This window comes from Tachypleus tridentatus, chromosome 11 (genome assembly GCF_004210375.1).
Source record: "Tachypleus tridentatus isolate NWPU-2018 chromosome 11, ASM421037v1, whole genome shotgun sequence".
Taxonomy (NCBI): Eukaryota; Metazoa; Arthropoda; class Merostomata; order Xiphosura; family Limulidae; genus Tachypleus; species Tachypleus tridentatus.
Genome location: NC_134835.1, coordinates 3,182,652 through 3,204,823, shown reverse-complemented (window position 1 = coordinate 3,204,823; position 22,172 = coordinate 3,182,652). Strand labels below are relative to the sequence as shown.

Here is a 22,172-nt window from a genome sequence, read left to right as displayed (position 1 = left end):
AGAGAGTGTAACAATTTAAAGAATGGAAAGTATTCGTTCGTTAACAAAGTAAAGAGATAGAAGCACGAGTAGACTTAATTCAAACATTATTGTAAGAGAAAAGACGGCTGCTTCTAAACTACAGCTCTTTGCATTTCTCATGTGCAAATTCAACTTGAAAAGATGTAAATTACTAACATAGTACAAGTAGCCGTGATGTGGTAGTGTGCGAATGGCATACTCTTTGTTCAGGATGTGGCGGGCCTGAAAAGGGCCGTTTATTTATTGGCGAGAGTAAGGTACAGTTCCTCTCTCCCCAATTAGGGTCGTTCTCCTTGAATTCTACGGGCGAGTTGGATGTCTTTCGGCCTGATGGTCACCCTCTTTGCATGAATGGCACACAGGTTAGTGTCTTCAGAGAGACCCACCCAGTGTGCCTTACTGGTCTTCTGTAGAGCCATGACAGCAGAGCTCTGGAATCTAAGGACAGTCTTGAAATCATGGGCAATTTCTCTCACCATTCTCTGGAAAGGTAATTTTCGAATGAGCAGATCAGTTGACTTCTGGTATCGATGGATTTTATGGAGGGTTACAGTTCCGGTCCTGTAACGATGGTTTTTTTTTTACACCTCCTCTACATGGAGGACTTTTGCGAGCAGTTTGCTTGGTGTAATTGCTTTTGTGGACAAAAACAACAACAATTATTTATATTTTTACTAGAGACTATACTATGTAACAATTTTTTAACACAAATGTTTCTTTTATGTTTAGTTGAGTTTGAATTAAAATGAGTTAATCAGTTACTCATTTAAGAGGACCTTTGGTAGATTTAGCCTGTCTCGCCTTCCTTGCGTGGGGTCATCTTTCTACGTGCAGGTAACTTGCAAGAAAATACTTATGAAACTTATGAAATTAGTTAAAGACACTTTGTGAATTAAAATATTTCTATTGTTCTCCATACCTTTTAAATTAGGTTTTAGAGTTCTTTGTTGCTAACACTGATTTGAAAGTTCGTATAACATAACAGTGGTTATTTCATACATTTTGTTGCTTCTTCAGTTCCTCACTATTTAATGATGGGGCGATCTTTTTCTTTTGATTCTGTTTCTTCCTCCCGTTGGTGTTGATTCCTGTATGTGCGAGGGAACCTCCTTGAGAGGGTTTCGTCCTTCCAGTTTACCTCCTCCAGGTTCTAAATACCCTCACACATGTTTGTTGTACTTGATGACAAGTTGAAGGTTGAGGAGTTCAACCCTAATGCACCACTCTGGTTTTCAATTCCTGTAGACAGGCAGCTTTGGGTGCCACTCCCAGGGTCAATCACGTAGGATCGACCCAGTACCAGTGTTGAATGTTCTCAACTGGTGTTGTAGATAATTTATCTTATACTGGTATTTGGGTATAGTGCTCACAAAACTCTGGCATTGCTGCATTGTCCCATTTTGGCAGTGTAGTGCATCCACTCATAGGACTCCATGGTGGGTGGGGTCAGTGGGCACTGAAACATTCTTTCTTTAGTGTGATCCTCCGAATCAATTTTATGAAAAAATAATGAAAATCAGGATTTGGGTAAATGACCACATCTTAAAAATTCTGAGCAGCAATGTTCAATTTACTGAACACATGTACCTCAATTTCTGATACTACATTGTTTAGCAAATATTTTGGGCAAATGTCTCCCTTTTTTATTTAGAAAGAAAAGATACTTTTGCTGGCTCTCCTTAGTCAATCAAAGGCTTTGTTCTTGTGACATAGTGGAGGAAGCATCCACTTGCAAATACAGTGAACTCCTCTTGCATTTGAGGGTCATTGGGGACATACCCATTGGTCTTACTCATCAGCTACTTTGAATTCGTCATGAAGTTTTATTATTAGAGATATTTAAGAACATCTCCGAGTCAGAGATCCTAGCTTATTTCACCGGTTATGTTCTGCTATGAGATGCATCTCCACTTGCAAAGATAGAATTATGATACCGATTAATATACTAATTTTAATATTTACATCACTATGTCCACCTGCAACCAAGTATGGCCACATATTCGAAACTGTCTCAGATGTTTCCAATTTAAGCAGTTCATGTCGTGGTTCTTTGACATGTTCTCATTGAAATGCCAAGGATCTCGATGCCCATGAGTGTGAATCCTCATTGTGTTAATTGTAGAGGTTTCAGCGGTCTTACTTTTGTTTATGCCCTAGGTGGTTGGAAGAAGAAGATATACAATGGTTGACACAAGGCTCGAAAGTTACTGTCTATCACTCGATCTCAGACATGTGTTGTTTCACTTCATTCCACTGTTACAATGGGAGTGTCTTCAAATAAATCATTCTCAAACTATGTTAAAAGTGTTTTACCTTCCATTATTAAGACAGTTTATGAATCAAAGTCAACATTCATCCCTGTCCCTAAAAATTCTTTCATCAGATCTCCAGATCCACTTCCTTTCATTCCAGGTTTGGGTATTTTCTCTAATTCATCTCCTTCTCCATCTCCGAGATGTAGAACAATTATTCGATCATTCTCTCAGTTGCTGGAATCTTCTTTTAATGACAGAGACCCGCCCACTCAATGCAGGATGGGATCCATGAAAGTTGATAGACCTCCTTTCAATAAAGAGAATAAAGAGAAGAGATGTCATCAATAACCGAAGAGGTGTCCACCTAATTCTTCTCCATGTAAATAAAAATGGCCGTTTTGATGCAGTGAAACTGTCGAAGTTTTTATATTAACTTTGATTTTATCAACGTGCTTATTTATTCCTATCATTCTCTGTGCCTTTTTTGACACAAAACACTTCTAAAACGTACTGATAGTCACCCATCAACAATTTTTTGTACAGAAATGACTAGTCGTTTGAAGTGTGAGGAGGGATGGTACTGCTTATCAATCAGGACGTATGTGCCTGCCCTGTACTTTGTCACTCGACACACCCTTGGAGGCTGTAGCCATTCATGTTTCCTTGGGTCACACAGTTACTGTTTTTTTCTCTACATATATCTCCTGGAAAGACCTCTGATCAATCAGACATTGATGCTCTCAGTTGCTGTCTTTCTTTTTAATCCTGGGTTACTTTAACAGAAATAACCCCTCTGAGGAAGTGCTCTTACATCAAAACCTTTCTCTCTTCATTACTGGTTCTTATACTTAGTGTCATGCACCTAGTTAGTCCTTTATTCATATTAATCTCTCAATCTGCTCCCCTACAATATTTTACCACTTTTCGTGAAGGCTGACAGTAACCCACTGGGTACTGATCATTTTTCTTTGATTTTGAGATATACTGGCCATGGGCAGTGCTACCTGACCTACTTGCACAGATGGAAGCAGGAACAAGCCATCTCGCCCTGTTTTAATTCTCTCATTAATTTGATGCTGCAGTCATCTGTAAGCCATCATTAGACCATTGCGTGGCAGCAGTATCTGACTATATTATCCATGCAGTTGCTTAATATATTTTTAATACCTCGACATGTCCTTGTCCATGGTGAAATCTTGCCTGTCACATGGTACGAAAAAGCTAAAAAAGGGCCTAAAATACCTTTCTATGTATCCCACACTTTCAAATTGCATTGCTTAGCAGGTAAGACTTCAAAGCCACAAGGAATCTTGGATTATATTCACAACCACCATCTCTTCTACTACAAGTTCCAAAGTCATATGGGACAAGATTTTCATGTTTACTTATCAGTATAATTCTGTCCCCCTTTCAATCTTGCTTTCTGATGGCCAGGAAGTTCCTGCAACTCCGAGAACTTTCAGCAAGTATCTGGTACTTCTGCTTGATCCTCCACTTTCTTAGCCAACAAAACTCATGCACAGTGATTACCTATTTCCATTCAGAGGTTTATCGAATGGCAGCTACTGATTACAATAAGTCAGTTACGGAAATGAACCACACCAAACGGTTATAACCTTTCTCTCTCCGAAACCATTTGCATGAACTTTTATTGCCATCAGTGTATTCACCTCAATCCCAAGCTTTGTCATTTGAGAAGTTGCAGTTCTTCTGGTTTCCCATACAAAGTTATTGTGGTTTATCTTTAATGTAAGCTGACATTTATACCACACATCAAGCAGCTATAAGTGAAATGTACAAGAGAAATAAACATCTTCCAACTCTTTGGTTGTGGATAATTGTTCTATGCTAATGATATATCATGCTTTCATTTGGTTAAGCTCGACTATAGTCTATGGCTCTGCTACGGCCTCGGTCGTGAAGATGCTACACCCAGGTCATCATCACAGGCTTCAGCTATGCACAGGGCTTTCAGCACTTCCCCAATCAAGAGTTAGTATACAGAGCCTCATAAACCTCTTCTAGACCTTTGCAATTAGCAATTGCCTTTGCTGTATGCTTTAAAACGTTGACCCTTTCCACAGATTCCAACTCAGGGTTGTGTTTTCAGAACATACGATCTGCTATTGTTCCTTTTGGCCTTGGTATCCAGGTACATTTGGATGCGTTCGGCCTTGTTTGGATGACACTGCAGTATCCCCTGGTCATCTCACCCCACCATGGATTATTACTATCCACAAATGTGTCCTTTCTTTCAGTCATCTGAAAAAAAACAGACACTTCTAATTGAAAGTATTATCTTTTATTTGCTAAAGATCTTTCAAACCATCCTTCTATTCCCGTTTCTACAGATGGTTCAAAATCAGGTGACTCTGCGGGCTCTGTCATGATTTTATGTAGTTTAGAAGTTGCACACAAAATCCCCTCTTCAGGTTCTGTGTTCACTGTCAAATGGTACACCATTTCTCTTGCCTTGGATTACATAGAACCTAAGCAATGCCCAAGTAGTACTATTTATATATACTAGAGCAGTTCTCAATTGGGCCTGGAATTGTTTCAGCTTAGTTCTCACCCTATTATAGACTGACCTATTTCTCTAACATCTACTTCTATGTAGTTCTTTTGGATCCCATGTAATGATGATATTGGAGAGAACAAGCTCCTTTACATCACAGCAAAATATGTCTGTTCTGGTGCTGTCACTGCTGTGCCTGTTCCATACATAGACTGTGGTCCTGTATTCAAGAGTCTGCTCGGCGCCTGTTGGCAGTGGACTTGGTGCGAGTAACGTGAAAACAAGCCAAAACTAGCCATTGGACTTTGGCTGTCTTTTTTCCATAAGAATTAGAAGAAGGAAGTTGTTCAACCTCGGCTGTGCAATGGTTACAGTTTTTAACCCACTATTTTCTTTTGTCTGGGACTGATGCACCAATGTATCGTCCACATTGTACGAAGTTAACGTCAGGTAAGTGTTAGGAATCTTGGCAAAGTCTGCAGATGTGTTTCGTTCATATGCAGTTTTGGAGGTTTTTTATGTGTGTTTTGTATTGTAAATACCGTTACTGGGTTTTAACCGTGTTTATTTTATTTGATATTTTGGGCAGTAATCTACCAACTTATTGAAAGGTTTTAGGATTTTTGTAACTGTGCACTTTCCCATACTGCTATATCATACTCGAATTGTGATGCGTAATTTTGGTCTTTTGATGATCTATTACTCATATAAATGAATAGAATAGGACTAACGACCCTTCCCATTGGAAGGCCAGCCTCTGATATTAATGGCTTTGATGAGGCTCCCTTTACATTTAGTGGGCTATTTATCAGGAAGTTACATCACCAGCAAATAATTCCCTGGCGTAGTTCAATTTCTTTCATGTGGTTTATTACTTCATTATGCAATTCTAAATCGATTTTTTTTTTATATCGAGAAAGCAGGCAACAGTGCAGTCGTTTTTATTTAAACTATGGAGAATTGTTTCTGTTTATCTTACCAGGTGATATGTAAACTGTCAATTTTCTAAATCGATTACGAATTTCTGAAGTTATTTCTAAGTATGTCTAAAATTTTACTTATTATTCTTCCGACAATGTTTCTTATACAGCTGGTTAGGCTAATCAGACAGTAACTCTTTGGTTTATTTGCTGGATTTTCTATTCTTGTAACAAGCTATTGCTTGCATCTAAGAAACTGGCGTATATCCAGAAATAAGTGATAAATTGAATATTTCTGATAAATGTTCATATAATCTCAGTGTCTTTTCGTTTTTTAGGAGGATATCTTGTATGCCATCTTCTTTTGGTGACTTTATGACTAGTTTAAATATTCATTTCCGTTATATTTTTGGGGAGGTGTTACATAATTCGATTCTCTGTACCATAAAATTTTTTTGATATAATTTACTAGGAACTTAGGTGTATACATAATTTTTGTTCAGTTGTATGAAGTTACTTTTTATATATAAAAATGTGTACATGTCTGGTTCATGGAGTATTTTAAACGTATTTTGTAAATGGTTTTTGAATACCTATTCTAAGTTAATGTATGCCGTTTTGTTGCGAGCTTTTAGTAGCAGGTATTCAGTGTCTCGGTTTCTGGTGTTAATGAATCGTTTCAGGCGTGTACAGAATACTTTAAAAGCGGTTTTCCAGTTTAGTTGTGAAAAGTTGTCCCAACTGTCTTGTTTCAGTTGTCAAACTTCATTTCTTAGAACATTTATTTGCGTCTTTAGTGCTGGATTTCTAATTTGTATGAATTGTCTTCGTAGATTTCTTCCTTTTATCATTGCTATTCTTTCTTTATGTTTCTTTTTTTTATGTGGTTGCCATGTTCATGTTCTTGTGACATTAGACAAAATAAGTGGTTGGTTCCGGTTAGCTTCAAATACTACTTGTCACAAGATTTATTTTACATGAAAATGTAGTGGGTAATGGAAAACAAACTTTATGCTTTACAGGTATAATAAAGAAATTTGAGATTAAGAATTAATTCATATTTTCATATACATTATAATTACATCCAACATACATACATAGTTAAATCTTTTCAGATGGATTAACTTTTTCAATTTTATTTACTTTAACTAAATATTCATTTCACACTATAGTACTTAATATGATGACCAATGCTTAAGAATAATGGCATTAGAATATTTACAAAGAGTTCGTGCGAGAAAATGTCTAATTAAGGCACTGGACATGTTAAAGTAGTGTCGAGAACTTGTGTAGAGCCTACAGGCTATTTCCTTCTCAGGAGAGAATTCTTTGTAAATAATGACAACAATTTGTTGTTGAGGGAGAACTTGTTGAGTCTGGAAACAACTTTTGTCACTGGAGAGCCGATGTTACGGCTGTTATATGAAGTTTCATTCGAATGTTTCCTGACGATCCATCAAATAACATGCACAACTAATCGCAAGTAGTTCTGATACTTAACTGATCATTTCTATCATGACCTTGGGCAGAACCTAATGACAAAATCAACTCTGACAATACACCGTCATTAGTTTCACTCTTCCTGTTGCATCAATATTCTATCAATGTGCAGCCTTAATTTCTTTTTCGTGAATTTTAGGCTCGACAATTATTAATCATTCACATCATTAGTACCAGCTGTCACGTTCTCAAAGGATCTTCCTGGTTCTAGTTCGTTAACGCAGCGTCCATAGCTTGCATATCCTTTTTACTGACATTGTTTAGAATATAACGAACTGACACTACCATACAGCAGAAAATTGTTCAACATGTTTTTCTTGAGTGATCTTCGTTATATAATCATTTCGTTGTTTTTTTTAAATATGCTTTTCTACCTATACTTCACTATAATCACATTTCTTATTACTTACAATTATCCGAGACATTTATGACATACAATGTTTCACTCCTCCCTATTTAAAAATAATTTTTTTTATTTCATAAAATTTACCACCAAATCTGTTTCATTATTTACACACAAGTCATCATTTACTATACTTTCATTATACTATTTCATTATCACGGAGGTGATTTGTAGACCTAATTATAGTGCAAAGGGATAGTTCTTCCTAGTTCATCATCCAAGTTTCATTCCATCTTTTAACCTTGAGAGCATCTAGTTCTTCCATTCTAAATATACAGCAGAAGTCTATCGGAGACTTTCTCCGAATGTCTTAAATAACTATTCTTTACCTTGATAGCGTCAGTTCTTGTTAAACTAGAAGTCATTTGATCATACGGCAACAACTTACTTGATATGGTTAGTTGTCAATATTCTATAAACAATTCTTCATAAACATATTTTGTTATCCTTCATTACTTCCCGTTTATTTGAATAATAATTTGAAATATCCAGATATCTAGCGATGCCTCACTGCTCTCTTTTTGAAGAAAAAAAATTCAACATTTCATCGCCAGAGCTCTTTGTTTCCATCCTTCCATTTACACATCGGTCATCGTTTGCTATTCTTCCATTAATATTATGTCTGTTACACATCTATTAAAAGCTCTACTCATTAATATTGATTAAAGTAACATATGAAATTACATATCTCTTAACTGCAACATTTAACAATATTCCTTTTAATAATAAACAACAACATTTAACTATATACTTTTTAATAATAAACAAAGGCAAATTAATAAAATTAAAAATATGAAACAAATTAGTATTAGTGCATTTAATATCACACTAGCTTCAATTTTGACAAATGATTAACATTCTTTAATTTACATGTACTTTCCTCGACATTCTGGTCAGAAATGTTGAAATATTGCCTCGTCGCTATAAACAATCCAATCAAAAAGGCAGTCGCTCTCCATTTTGCACAATGTTCATGTGGATACGAATAGTAAATACACATAACCGGGTCATTGATTCTCATCCTTTTATATGCTGGGCACTAAAAGTTCTCCAAATCTATACACGTTACTTCCATTACTAATGTGAGGGAAAATCATAATCACCATCTTTCCAAGTTGGTTCATGAAGATAAGTGGCACACAAATATACATCTTTGATCTTCACACAGTTTTTCCTTTGGAACTGGAGATTTCTAGCAAAATTTGTTGGTCCAACTGGTAGAACAGTTCAAAACAGATAGTTCTTTCAAGAAATATTTATCTTGTAATCGAAAACCTATCTACTATTATTGTGTTGGTTTTCCTGTAATAATTTAACTTGACTTCGGGTATCTAAAACAGCTTTAACTATGCCTCATTACAATATATCGGGTCATTACCATTTTTTTTTAATCACTTGGATTTCGTCATGGACTGAAGGCAATCAGTTACGCACTTCAATATTTTATACGTACTTTATACTTCTGTTTATAACCCCCGCTAGAACAGCGGTTGGTCTACGGATATGAAATTCTGAAATTAGGGGTTCGATTCCTCTGTGAGCTCAGCAGATAACCCCAATCTGGTTTTGCTGTAAGAAAACCAACACACTTGTCTTTATAACTCAATACTTTTCTGTTCACATTGTCTTTCTTGAACAAAACTTACTGTAGTAATTAAAAGTTTCCTTTTCATCTGTCATTGATCAACTGTTCTGTGATATTTCGCATCTCCTGTAGATAATTCATCTTGTTTCTCGGACACTGGTTCTCAAACATCCTTTGTCACATTGTATATCTTATTAATTTTCCTAATAATTTTGATCTACATATTTTATAATAAGCTCGCCTCGTCAATTGGTTAAAAAATAAATTTTGATATCAGCTATTATGAAATCACTCAACATCCAACTTCCGTGGCTTCTAACTAAGAAAGACAACTCTATTGTTGCCTGGCTCTGTTCTAATTTCATTTTTATTTTTGAATTTACACAGCCCATTTAACTTCCAAAATGTGATTAAAACCAATCTTTCACGTGCTGTATATAACACCACATTTACTAGTATTACTACTAAGCATAATGTTAACTGAATTAATCAACTTTCATTTATCTAACCTACTTCCTACTGATGTAGCTCTCAAGTGGTTTATATGTTGTTGAAATTCCTTGACACCTAACCCCACTCTCGAACAGTGCAAGTTTTGGATTTCATCTAATATTTTTGACAGTTCTTTAATATCTGAAATTAGGTTTATGTTACGAATTAATTGCGACTCTTATAAATCAGTAGCTCTTACCAATCAGGTAGTCTTATATTTAACGGAATTCCTGTATATTCAATTTTACTTCTAAAACTAGAGAATAATGTAATTCCTTAGCTATGAGCAGAACAATTTCTAGTTAATATAAGATATCTACTGTTCTTTAGTTTAATTACTTCATTTCGATAATCAAACTGATCTGCATTTGATTTAGAGCTTACTATTAATAAGTTCATCTTGTACATGAAATAACGAAGTTCCTTGCATATGTTTTTTCAAAGTAACATGATTTAGGGATAGTTATCTTTTTTAGACAATTTAGCTATTTTTAATTCCTGCAAATACTACATAACTCAAGCCATAATTGGAACTGAATAAATTGCTAATCTAGGGTAACATACTCTAATGGGTTCTTCTATACAATTTAGCATATCTTCTGTCATTTCCTCACAAATACGTTCACCACTTAACACTGCTACGTATGTGTGATTTTCTACAGTTAAGAGTCAATAAATGTTTAATGCTAATGGTGACGGAATGATTTTATATAATCTTAACATCCTGTCAGTTCCTTTCACAGGCATCTAAACATTCTTAGCGTATCCCTCACTGCTGGCTGTCTTCACATCAGGTCATGTACACTCAATTCTCTTGTGCAGAGGGAATTATCTTTCAATTTCATTTAATAGTTTTTCTAATTTACTTGGAGCTATAAAGTACGAACTCAACCTTCTACCTGCAGTTGCGTGTAATGCTTGTACTATCTCAATCCTATTTAACAACTGTAACTAATAATTGTTGTAAGTTATTCTGAATTCCAGAATTGAAAACTAATATTCTAAAGCCTGCTTTATGAAGCTGTGTCTTTTTCTAATATGTATCAAAGTGCTGAGTGCAGATAACATGTTACAGCTTCGTGAGTTAAATTTTATTTTATTCGATATTCGTTTCACTATGGTGAAATTTTCGCTATTCTTTACCCTACTGGACTCTAAGGAAGATGGGGCTAGTGAATAGCACAAATCTGTAAAATGTAAAAAAATGTAAAACAACGCAAAGACAAACATTAATTAAAATTCACGTTAAAAATTAAAATAACAATAAAATTATATTAATAGCAAAACTTCAAAGGGAATTATTTATTAATTCTCTTATACGTATTGTTTATAATTCTTGGATAATGATCAAATTGTCATTATATTTGATTGAAATATTTTTTTAAATGATTTGATATTGTTGTCATAGTATTCCTTTGGGAAGAAAATCAATGGATGGATTCATGGAATATCTGGTTGCCACTCATACATAATTTTGCAAGATTGCAATAAATTTCGTTTTATGTTCGACCCTGACATCCCAGCATGAGCAATTAAAGATTTAAATAAACTGAATTTTAAGTATTATCAGAACATACGTTATATTTAGCAATTTGTTTTTACTATAGCAACTCTCGTTCCACATTGTGGTCCCTTCAGTCCAGTGTTCTGTTCTAAATGGCACTTAAATATTTAATTTTTATACCATTTCAATTTCATTATTTAAATTTTTAAGTTATATTTTTAATGTTTCTGATATACTTTTAGTAAGATATAAGAAATCGACCACAAAAGTGACACCTGCCAAATAATGACATGTCCTATCCAGTCCAATCAACCTTCCAAGCAGCCCCCCCCATATCTTCTTCCAAGAATCTGCCAACCAGGTCTACATGCAGCCCGCCAGCCATAACCCAAGAAGGTGTACCACTGGAATACAGAGAGCATGACAACGCCAAGGAAATTAAATAGTCTTTTACAACCATTAAGTTCTTCGAGTTGAGACGCCTTCCTAAAGGTGGCATTAGTCAAAGCTGCCACCCCCATGCAATGTTAAACTTCTCCAACCATGACCTGATACTCCATTCAATGAGACAAAAAATCATCACACATGTTTCAGGTGCCACTCAGTCCAGATGCCACATCATAAGGAGAATTGCCTTAGATATTTACCTTAAAAGATGATAAGCATTAATCCACTCAACACTGAAAGAGTCAAATCCATCAAAACTAGCCAGCTGACTTCTCTGAACATCTCTACAGAAGACAAGAAAGACCCAAAACCAAACATTATCGGTAATGGTATGTTCGATTCACCAAGTACCCCACTGAACCCATAAAAGCCTCTCTAGCAGCTTCTGTATTATAATGTCACAATTTCCAAGGGTTCAGCCATACCAGATCCCTGGATAGTTGGCTGATGAATCGAGAGTTAACCATGTTATCGGGTATTGTGTGTACAGAGGCGAATCTTACATTTTCAGTTCTGAAAATGAAGTCCACTCTACGAGAAAGGAGACCCCAATACTCAAATGTATATTCCTGTCTCTTGTTTTGGCTTATATGGCTGGAGCACCAAACGAGCATGCAATATTGATAGGGCCACATACAGACTCAACCTTGTGAACTCGATAGTATGGGAGAATGAGCCAAAGTCTTTCACCTTACAACATATTTCAAGAATCACAAATTACTCAACAAAGAATGTTAATAAATAAATCCACGTCATTAACATGTATTACTTTTTTTTTCAGATACCAGACACACGACAGGCAAAACTTTCGGCGCCTGTCCTGTGAAAGTGGGTTTTCTCGGGGCACTCCCGTTTCCCCCACAGCAAAAAACTTAAGCATTGGATTTCTAGATCCCAGGCAACTTTATTGCCAGACCCTGAACCGCGCCGTTTGATTTGATTTGAATTCTATTCATGAATTGTATTCATGTTCACATTTGCTTGACTTTTTCCTTTCGGGACAGATCTCGGCCTTTCTTTCCGGGGCTGCCTTTGCCTCCACCCAAGACAACATTTAGAGAGACATCCTCCACCCAAAGAGTTAAAAATAATAATTAATTTAAATTAAAAAAAAACAAAAAAACTTATTCCTATTATCAATTCACGAAAGGGGACGAAGAGGAACCACAACGTTCCTGAACACCCCAGTTGGAGAGAGAACTCTTCTGATTTCACTCCATCTAAATTAAACCCCTGCCACTTTAGTTTGAGCGTGATGTTAGGAGATTGGAGACCAGACATTGTGATCATCAGACGTGTTTTTAGTCTGTGTTTTAGATAGAGTAAATTTGTTCATAATCCTATTTAGTGTTTAATAGGCCTACGTGACTAACGACAGGTATTGATACAACTATCCAGGTCCATGCACCTTAGGTTTACCAATACCAAATTTCAAAACCTACTCCCCAAAACATAAGAAAATGACAAGGAAAAGAGTCACTAGATCAACGAGTGAAGCTCTATCAAGCTCAGAGCAACTCGATCTCCTTCAAGAAGCTGCAGAATGTTGTTCATTCAGTGAACCTGAATCGGACAACATGCCAATTTCGGACGCCAGCGATAATAGTTCGTGCAATTCCCTTCAAAATAGGACAACCACCTCACAAGCAGCTGAATTCCCCGAATTACCATCCAAGTCCAAACACCAACAAACCTCGTCTCCTGCCAAGAATACCACTGACCCATCTCCCTCTACCAACACTCAAGCTCAACCAAAGCTACCACCAGCCGTAATCGAGGGAATCACAGCCACAGCAAGAATCTCTGAAATTGCCACCGAATTTAAAAAACTTTTTCCCCCATGTGATTTTCAAAGAACTAAGACGTCTCCCCAGAGGAGGTGTTATTGTCAAATGTGCCGACCCCCACAGCTATGGCACGACACTCAAGCCATGCCCAGTAATGCCTTTAAAGGCGCAAGTATTTCAATACGTGTTCCAGGTAACCAGCTTCCAGGCAAGGAAGTAGTCATTCGTAGTGTCCCTTTCGATATAACCCTAGACGAAGTCCAGGAAGAACTCGAAACCCAAGAAATAGAAATCAAAGGCTGAACCGAATTAAGTCACCCAAAACCGGCCTTCCAACACCACTAGAAAAATCAGCATCCCCAACGAAAAAACCGCCGAGAAAATTCTGTCTTCAGGAGTTATCCTGTACTATAATCACCATCAAGTAGAAAAAGTGAGAAACACTACCCCAAGAGTCATCCAATGTTTCAAATGCCAACGTTTTGGACACACTGCAAGTGCTTGCAGATTACTTATCCGCTGTGTCAGATGCAGTGGACCTCATCTAGTCACCGAATGCCCAAACGAAAGAGAAGCCACGCGATGCGCGAATTGCAAAGGACCCCATGCCTCTTCTTACCGTGGCTGCTCCACATTCCAAGCTGTCCTCAACGCGCAACAGCCATCGCCTGCCGCATCACAAATCTCCACCAATACCAAGAAATCAGTCCGTTTCGCCTCACCCTTAGTTCCCGAACCCACGGACACTATTACCAAGAAGAAGCCAACAACCCACTCCAGCACCTAACCCCACAACCAAGAAAACTTACGTTTCACGACGTCATTTAAACTATGGTGGTAATCATCACCGATGTCCTATCCGAATTACTTGGCGGTATCATCAACATGGATCATGTAGCTCTGCTAGCTTGTAAGAGCGCTAGCAACTTCCTACGCACCGACGAACTCCTCAACCCTGCACGAGTTGGTTTCCATCTCGAACAAATTAAGAGAAACCGAGGAAGACGCAAAAGAGCCTCCCAAGACTTCACCGAGTAATTTGGTAAGTACCCTCTCACCTTTCTTCAAAAATGGTAAACTTAATCCATATTAACGTTCACGGAGGTTTACATCACAAAAAGTACAAAATCTTTCAATTACTTGCAAAAAATAAAACAGAAATCCTATTTCTAAATGAAACCCTTTTAAAAGATAACACTAATTTTAGTCTCCCCGGTTATAACATAAAACACTCACCTCTTAACCACAATAAGCGAGGTATTACCGCTACTTTACCTCAATTCCTTGGTAATCTACTTCCCCAAACCAAACTATACTTCCGATAACGAATTTATTATCTGACAAATTCAAACCTCATCTAACCCCATCACACTAATTGCTATGTATGTCTCCCCACAAACAAAACCCGATACCACCACACTACAACAGATCTACAATTCTTTTCCAAACTCCATTATAATTGGTGATCTTAACAGTAAACACACCGATTTTAACTGCCGAACAACCAGCCGTAACGGAACCATTTTACACCAATTCATAGAACATAATAATCTTGTTACCCTAAACAATAATCAAGCCACCCACATGCAGAATAATGGCAGCGAAGATATCCTTGATTTAGTAATAGCCCCCAGTAGACAGTCTCGGCATTTAACCAACTTCCAAGTCCTCAGTGACATCGGTAGCAATCACTACCCAATCTACACTCAAATCTGTCCCAACCTCTCACCGTAAACAAACGATGCCTCTGAATAGGTAATCCCAAGAATTTCTTTACCTTCTTACATATTAATATACAAGGTGGACGTAATTACAAAAAAACGAACTTTTTGATTTAGCTATTAACTTAGATGCTTCTATTATTACAATTAATGAAACTTTACTCACCAATAACAACAACTTCGAACATTACAAGGTTATTTCTAAACCTAAAACCATTCACACCAGAGGTATTGCACTATTGCACAAACAGAACATAAACATCACCTTAATCGACCACAACGTACCAACTTTCCATGAAGATACACTTTGTAACATCAAATTACAATCACTGCCCAATACAACTCTTTTAGTCATATATATATCCCCTCAGGTTACCCCTGACACTACATTTCTATACTCCATTATTAACACATTAAACAATGTAGTTATACTCGGCGACCTTAATGCGTCGCATCCAACACTCCGCGGATACACTACAAACACTTCCCGCAGAATTCCAGCTAACTTTGTACTCGTACATATCTTAACTGTAAACAATAACTCACCGACACATACACATCATAATGGAACACAAAGTATAATTGATCTAGCGATCGCTACCCCATCAATTACTATGCCCTGAATCAGGTCATTTGTGTTCACATTTACTATTACAGCTGCCTTTCGGGACGGGATCTGGCTGTTTTCTCCAGTGCTACCTTAGTCTTGTTCATGAATGATATTAATTATGGCCAACTTCACTCTTTCACCCGAAAATAGTTAAAAAAACCAGCTAAATTCAATAACCTTCCACGAAAGGGGACGAAGATAAACCACAACGTTCCTGAAGACCCCAGTTGGACAGAGAATTCTTACGATTTCTCTCTCTAAACTAAACACCTGCCGGGGTAGTTTGCGTTTTGTAATAGTTATTCTTCTCCCTCCTTTTCGGTTGGGGTTCGTCTTGCCCTCGCTTTGCTGCCTGCCACGCCTACCAGACCAGACTAGCGTTTATACAAATAAAATTTATTTCCATCAATCCGATTATCCCCATCATCTATTCACTTTGTTATTCTCTTAATTTCTATCATGTGCGGGGTTAAGGAGGACTGTTTAGTCTTCGAGCACCCCTCGGGTTTAATGTTTCACTTGAAACATATCTTATAACCAAAAACCTGCCGAAATTGTGTGCGCGCGTAATGGTGAATACACACGACGAGTCATACAGTCACGACAGACGAGTCGAGTCACGACGACACAGTCTAAGTGAACGCTACTAGTTAACGTTTAGAGCAGCTAATTTTGTGAAGGTTCTCTACATTCCTAATTACTTCAGTCCTTTTCAGGGCTACATACTGTCTTTTTGTTCATACTAGACTCTTAATTAGAGCTTTATCGCAGGTGATATTTTCCCGACTTAGTCTACCAAAAACGAACGGCCAGGAAGAAGAAGATACCTAGGCCAACCACCCGCTCGCAGGGCCCCTCCCTTACCAACTCCGAGCGCCTGAAACTACTAGCCGCTGTTAGCACGGCTCTTTCAACCGACGAGAACCCGTATACATCAAGCGATTATCTGTCCACCCTCACTGCGACTTCAACTTCCTCGGCCAAAACCAACAAGTGCCCCGAACCACGTCCCATGGTAAACTCTAAAACTAAACTACCAATTCATCTAATTCCGCTACTACTAAAATGCCACCTGCAATTATCGTAGAAGGTATCCCCGCGACTATCAGACAACCAAAAATAGCTTCTAAACTTCGACGACTAGCTACGCTCGCGGTATTCTTAGACGTACAAAAAGCTTTCGATACAGTCTTGCACAATGGCTTAAGATACAAACTTAAAATTCAAAATACCCCCCCCCACTTTCCTTAGATGCATTTCAAATTTTCTATAAAACAGAACAGCTAAAGTCAGAATAAACTCAGTCATTCTCCTTTAACGCAGGTGTCCCACCGAAATCAGTTCTTAGCCCCCTACTTTTCTCACTCTTTGTTAACAACATTAACATTGTTAACAATGACCGACCACGTCATTCACCTATGCATCACAATATGCCAGCGACATTGCCTTATGGTCCACCTCATGGAACCCCCCCCCTTCACTAGCAGCTAAGAAAGTAAAAGAAGCTTTACATAAAATCATTCACTGATGCAAAAAATGGAGAGTCACACTCAATCCCTCTAAAACTCAGGCTATAATCCTCCACCGTAGGCTTAACAAGATATTAAAACGAGTAAATCTTTCAAAACTGTATCTTTATAACACCCCTATCTCTTTCTCTAACACCGCTAAATTCCTTGGTATTACAATCAACACAAGACTTACTTGGAACTCCCATTTCAGACATTAGGAAGAACGTGCTAACCAGAATCTCATCTCTGCAAAATTCGTCATTACACCCATGGTTGCAGGTCTCAAACTATTTTATACATTTACAAAACATTCATCAGACCTCTAATAGAATATGGAGCCATGGTAACATGCAACATTAATAAGAACCAATTACTACTCTGTAAGAGACTCCAAAATCGAGTTTTACGATTCGCACACCGCCTGACACTCTACACACCAGCACAATATTTTCAGAAACACTAAAATCTTGCCAATTTCCGTACAACTAATTAAACTAGCTACCAAATACTATAAAAAATCAACTCATCGTCTCTCACTCACTTCTGACTTCATGAAGAAACAAACATATTAAACTTAATTAAAAACAGTTTCACAGAGTTTATTACAGAATTAACTAAACCGAACCAATCCAATAATAACACCGACCTTTATTTTTTTATAAACAAAGCTAAAAAACATATACCACAACCAATAACAATTACTAAATACATGCTAAAATTATAAAATTTTACAGTTTTAAGTATCAACATCCAAGGTGCACTTGCTTCCAAGAAACACGAGATGGAAGACATAATAACAGATATAAACACTGATATTTTTATCATATGTGAAATATTAATTTATCCTAAAAAAATATTTAAAATATGGAACAATACTTCTGATAGTGGAGAGGGGTACGATTTATTTTCAGAATAGTGATGGGCCTTTTGTACAAATAAAAATAGATCAATGAATTTAGGGTTTACAAAACAATCGTTCTTGGTTGGTGTATTCCCCAGTGAAGGGGTAGGATTTTGTTTTTCGTGTGTTTTTCCCATCGAAAGATGCAGTCAATAACTGTTCTTCTCTGGAAACTGAAAATGGCTTAAATAGTTGGAAAAAAAAAAAAAAAAATTTCTGTACATAAGAATTCCCAAAGGATTCTTTCACAACATGGAAGGAAATGGAAAGGAGGCTGATAAAAAAAAGGTTTAATAGATGCACAGCTTCAAAATAACATTTCTAAAAAGAAGGAAAAATGGCGACAAGTACTTAAGAGGGAGTTATGCTGCATAATTATTTAGCCGCAGAAAATTTGGCCCTAAGTGGCCACAAAGTACCACTAAAAATGAAAAAAGAGGAGAGTCACAGAAACGCTGGAAATTTTATAGAACTCCTGGAGGTAGTTGAAGTGTTCATTCCAATCGTGAAGGGCCACCTTTTGTATGTGCAGCAAAAACCAGGATCAACTACGTACCTTTCACCAGAAATACAGAAGGAGTTCATCCAGCTTTTGGCATCTACAGTTGGAGAAAAACTAAATAAATTCCAAATACTATGGAATAATGTTTGATTCAACTCCTGATGCTGCTCACCAAGAACAAATGTTAGAGATCACTAGTTATGTAGATTTAAATTTCGAGGAAAGAACTGTACTTGTCAAGGAGACTTTCTTAGGATTCATTCAAGCCCATAAAAAAGATGCAGCAAGTATTGCAGACATTATATTGCAACAACTGGAGAACGATAAATTACCTTTCAAAGACTGTCGATCAGTGTTACGACAATGCCTCTGTAATGTTTGGCCACAAATTTTTCAGTAATGTGCAAGCTATCTACGTTTTTTTCGCGGTCAACTCTTCAATGGGAGAGACTAAAAATTGCTCTTGGTGTGTCAGTGAAGTCAGAGTCATATTCGTTGGAGTGCCAGAGTAGAAACTTAAACCGTACATGTTAAACTAAAACAATTGGTAGAACTACTGGAAAATATTGCGGATGATCAGGAGAAAAATTCAGATACAAGAAGTGAATAAGTTGAGTTGTTACATCGGATTCTAATATTTGAGTTTTTGGTTCTTTAGTTTTGGAATAGTGTAGTTCACAAGATTGACCGCGTTTAGAAAAGGCTTCAGGGACACCATGAATTTCCATTATGCTGCTCAAGATATTCAGGCTTGACAAGGGTATTTTCAAGAAAACAGTGACGCCATATGCAAGAATTTTGTTAAAGAATCAAAGTAACTGTGCAGTTCTTGTGATGTCCACATTGAGAGACAGCAAAGGAAGAAAACAAATGCCCGGATAAACAGCAGATCATACTGAACGTTGGAACATTTAGTGCCAGTTGTGAAAGGTCTTTCAGTAAGTTAAAATCCTGTCTTACCCGAGATCATCCATGGGACAGGAAAGATTGCCAGCCTTGGCTTTGCTAAGTGTGGAGCGAGAGGTTACCGACAGCATAAATTTTGAGGAACTAACCGATAAGTTTGCAGCAGCAAAGGCAAGAAGAAGTTTTTTTATGAAGTTACATAATTGCATCCAAATCATTTCAAACTATTTTCTTTACTTTGTTAACTTTTCAGGTTACTATATCCAAAGTAATGTTAAGTTTTTTGCAATGTTATATTTGACTATTATTTTAGAATAAACTAATTCTGTATTAAGTTGTTAAATGCATTCTTGTTCCTCATTCTGTCCTTCTCTGTTATTCAATAATATCTTCAAAGTTCCATTGTTGCCACAATTATTTCACTTTTTTCATTTCCTTTATACCCTTAAAATACTCCACGAAATGCAGGTTTTCATGTTCTAAAACTCAACTTTTCAGGAAAGCATGACGGACCCCTTATGGCTTACACGTTGTCAGGAAGGAAAGCAAAAACTATGTCCTTGGACCCTGAAACACTAGCTACGCCTCTGGTAAATACCTGTCAATAAAGGTTTTATGCAATGTGGCCAATAAACAATTGACAACATTTGATAAAGAAAAATATAGCGATTCGAGGTTGTCTCAGGATGGTGAATACACCTTCAACAATTTATGCTGGAATTCTTTGTTTGTTGCTAGAGCTAGAGTAGGTAGGTTTCAGAGAGTTTGGTGGTGATTTGGAATCGAGTTGTTGTCGTTAACGATATTAGAAGGTAAAACTTCGTTATTTTTCTTACCTCTTCTTCTCTTTAACAGTCTGAAAACCGTCATTTTCACTGTTATTATCATCATTGGAGGTGGGGTATCCGAGTTTGTGTCAGAGATCATGGACAGTTTTAAAGATTCCTCGTCGGTCACAGCGTTGTTAACAGCTCTTTCAAGTAAAAGTTCAAGTTAGGCACTAGTAAGCGGCGGTGCAGCAGAACGTGTCGTAACGTCTGGATTTTTTTCTGCATTATTCGACAATGTGGTATATTCTAGTCCTAATAAGGATCCTGTTTCTACTACAAGATACTACGAATTTAACGATTTCCTGGTAATATGACAAAACAAAGTGTACTATAGCTGTTGACTACCTATTCGAGGGAAAAATTTACTCGACCTCTCTCTTTCTCTCTCGCTTTATACACGAGAATGACTTGACTCATGATCATAACACTATTCACTCACTTACGTTTGGTACACTGTGACTTACAATCCAAAGTTATTTCAGCAACCAAACACTGGTATAAACTGGGATTCAGAATCACAAGTTTTCGTCCAATGGCGTTCCAACTCTGCATCCTGCCCATTGGTTGGCAGAGCACGTTATTAGCGACCAATGAGAAGCTCTCTGACGAAAACACAATGAGTGAACGACTCAGCTGACCTAAATAAGTTGCTTAAGGGGTGGCCAAAAGAAGGGTTTAAACCATGCAAGATTATTATACACCTACATAGATATATACCACTGCCAAAATCTGTTGTCATTCGTCAGGTCAAATTCTCAATCATCAGTGATGACATAAAAAATGAAATAAACAAAATATTCCACACACGCAAAAACCAACAAACCTGAACACACATTTTAAACTTAATCAATAATGGAATTATACCTTGGTATCAAAAATATCAAGTAGAGCAAACAAACACTCTAGCATTTGTTGTAACACAATGCTATAATTGTGAGAGATGTTTACATGCTTTAACAGCATGTAAACATTAACCAAGGTGTTGCGGATGTGGTGGGGAACATAACATATTACAGTGCAAAAAAGAAGAAAAACCGAAATGTTGTAATTGTGACAAGAACATACTGCAAACTATGAAGGTTGCGAAACATATAAACAAATAATTTACAAAATAAAAATACACCATTAAAAGAAAATGAAGCAACAGATAACAAAACACAGCAAACAAAACCAACTCTGAAACAAGACAAAATAACATATGCACAAACACTTAAAAAAGCTATCTTACAAATACCAAAACTAAACACAGAGTAAAAACCAACTTAAGCGATAAACAACAGCACTGAGATAAAACAGAACAATATCCACACTCAAAAACCACAAGACAACGATAACACTACCAAAGAAATAAACACTAAAAACAAAATAAACTTATTTATAAATATAAGTTACAAAACTAACACAAACAATAAATTGCTTTGAACTATTTATAAACATAGGAAAAAACACATGATACCTTACATCTCACAATTATTAACAACACTAACAGAACTCCTGCTTTCAACTTAAATTTACTGTTGTATATATCAACATCCAAGGTGCACTGGCTTCCAAGAAACATGAGATCGAAGACAAAATTCAACAAATTAACCCAGAGATTTTAATATTAAGTGAAATATCACTATACAAAGCCAGCAGATTTAAAATACCATACTACACAACCATCAGAAAAGACAGGTTAGATAAACAGAATAAAAACAGAGGAATGTTGCTGCTATACAAAACAAAGTTTTCAGTTTCAGAAATACAAATCAGCAGCCAT

The 22,172-nt window shown here is 36.8% G+C and overlaps 1 pseudogene; it reads right to left on the bottom strand.

Annotated features, from left to right (window-relative positions):
• Positions 1–299: 299 nt before the first annotated feature.
• LOC143232642 (histone H3-like) overlaps positions 300–22,172 on the bottom strand; it is an 81,631-nt pseudogene continuing 59,758 nt past the window's right edge.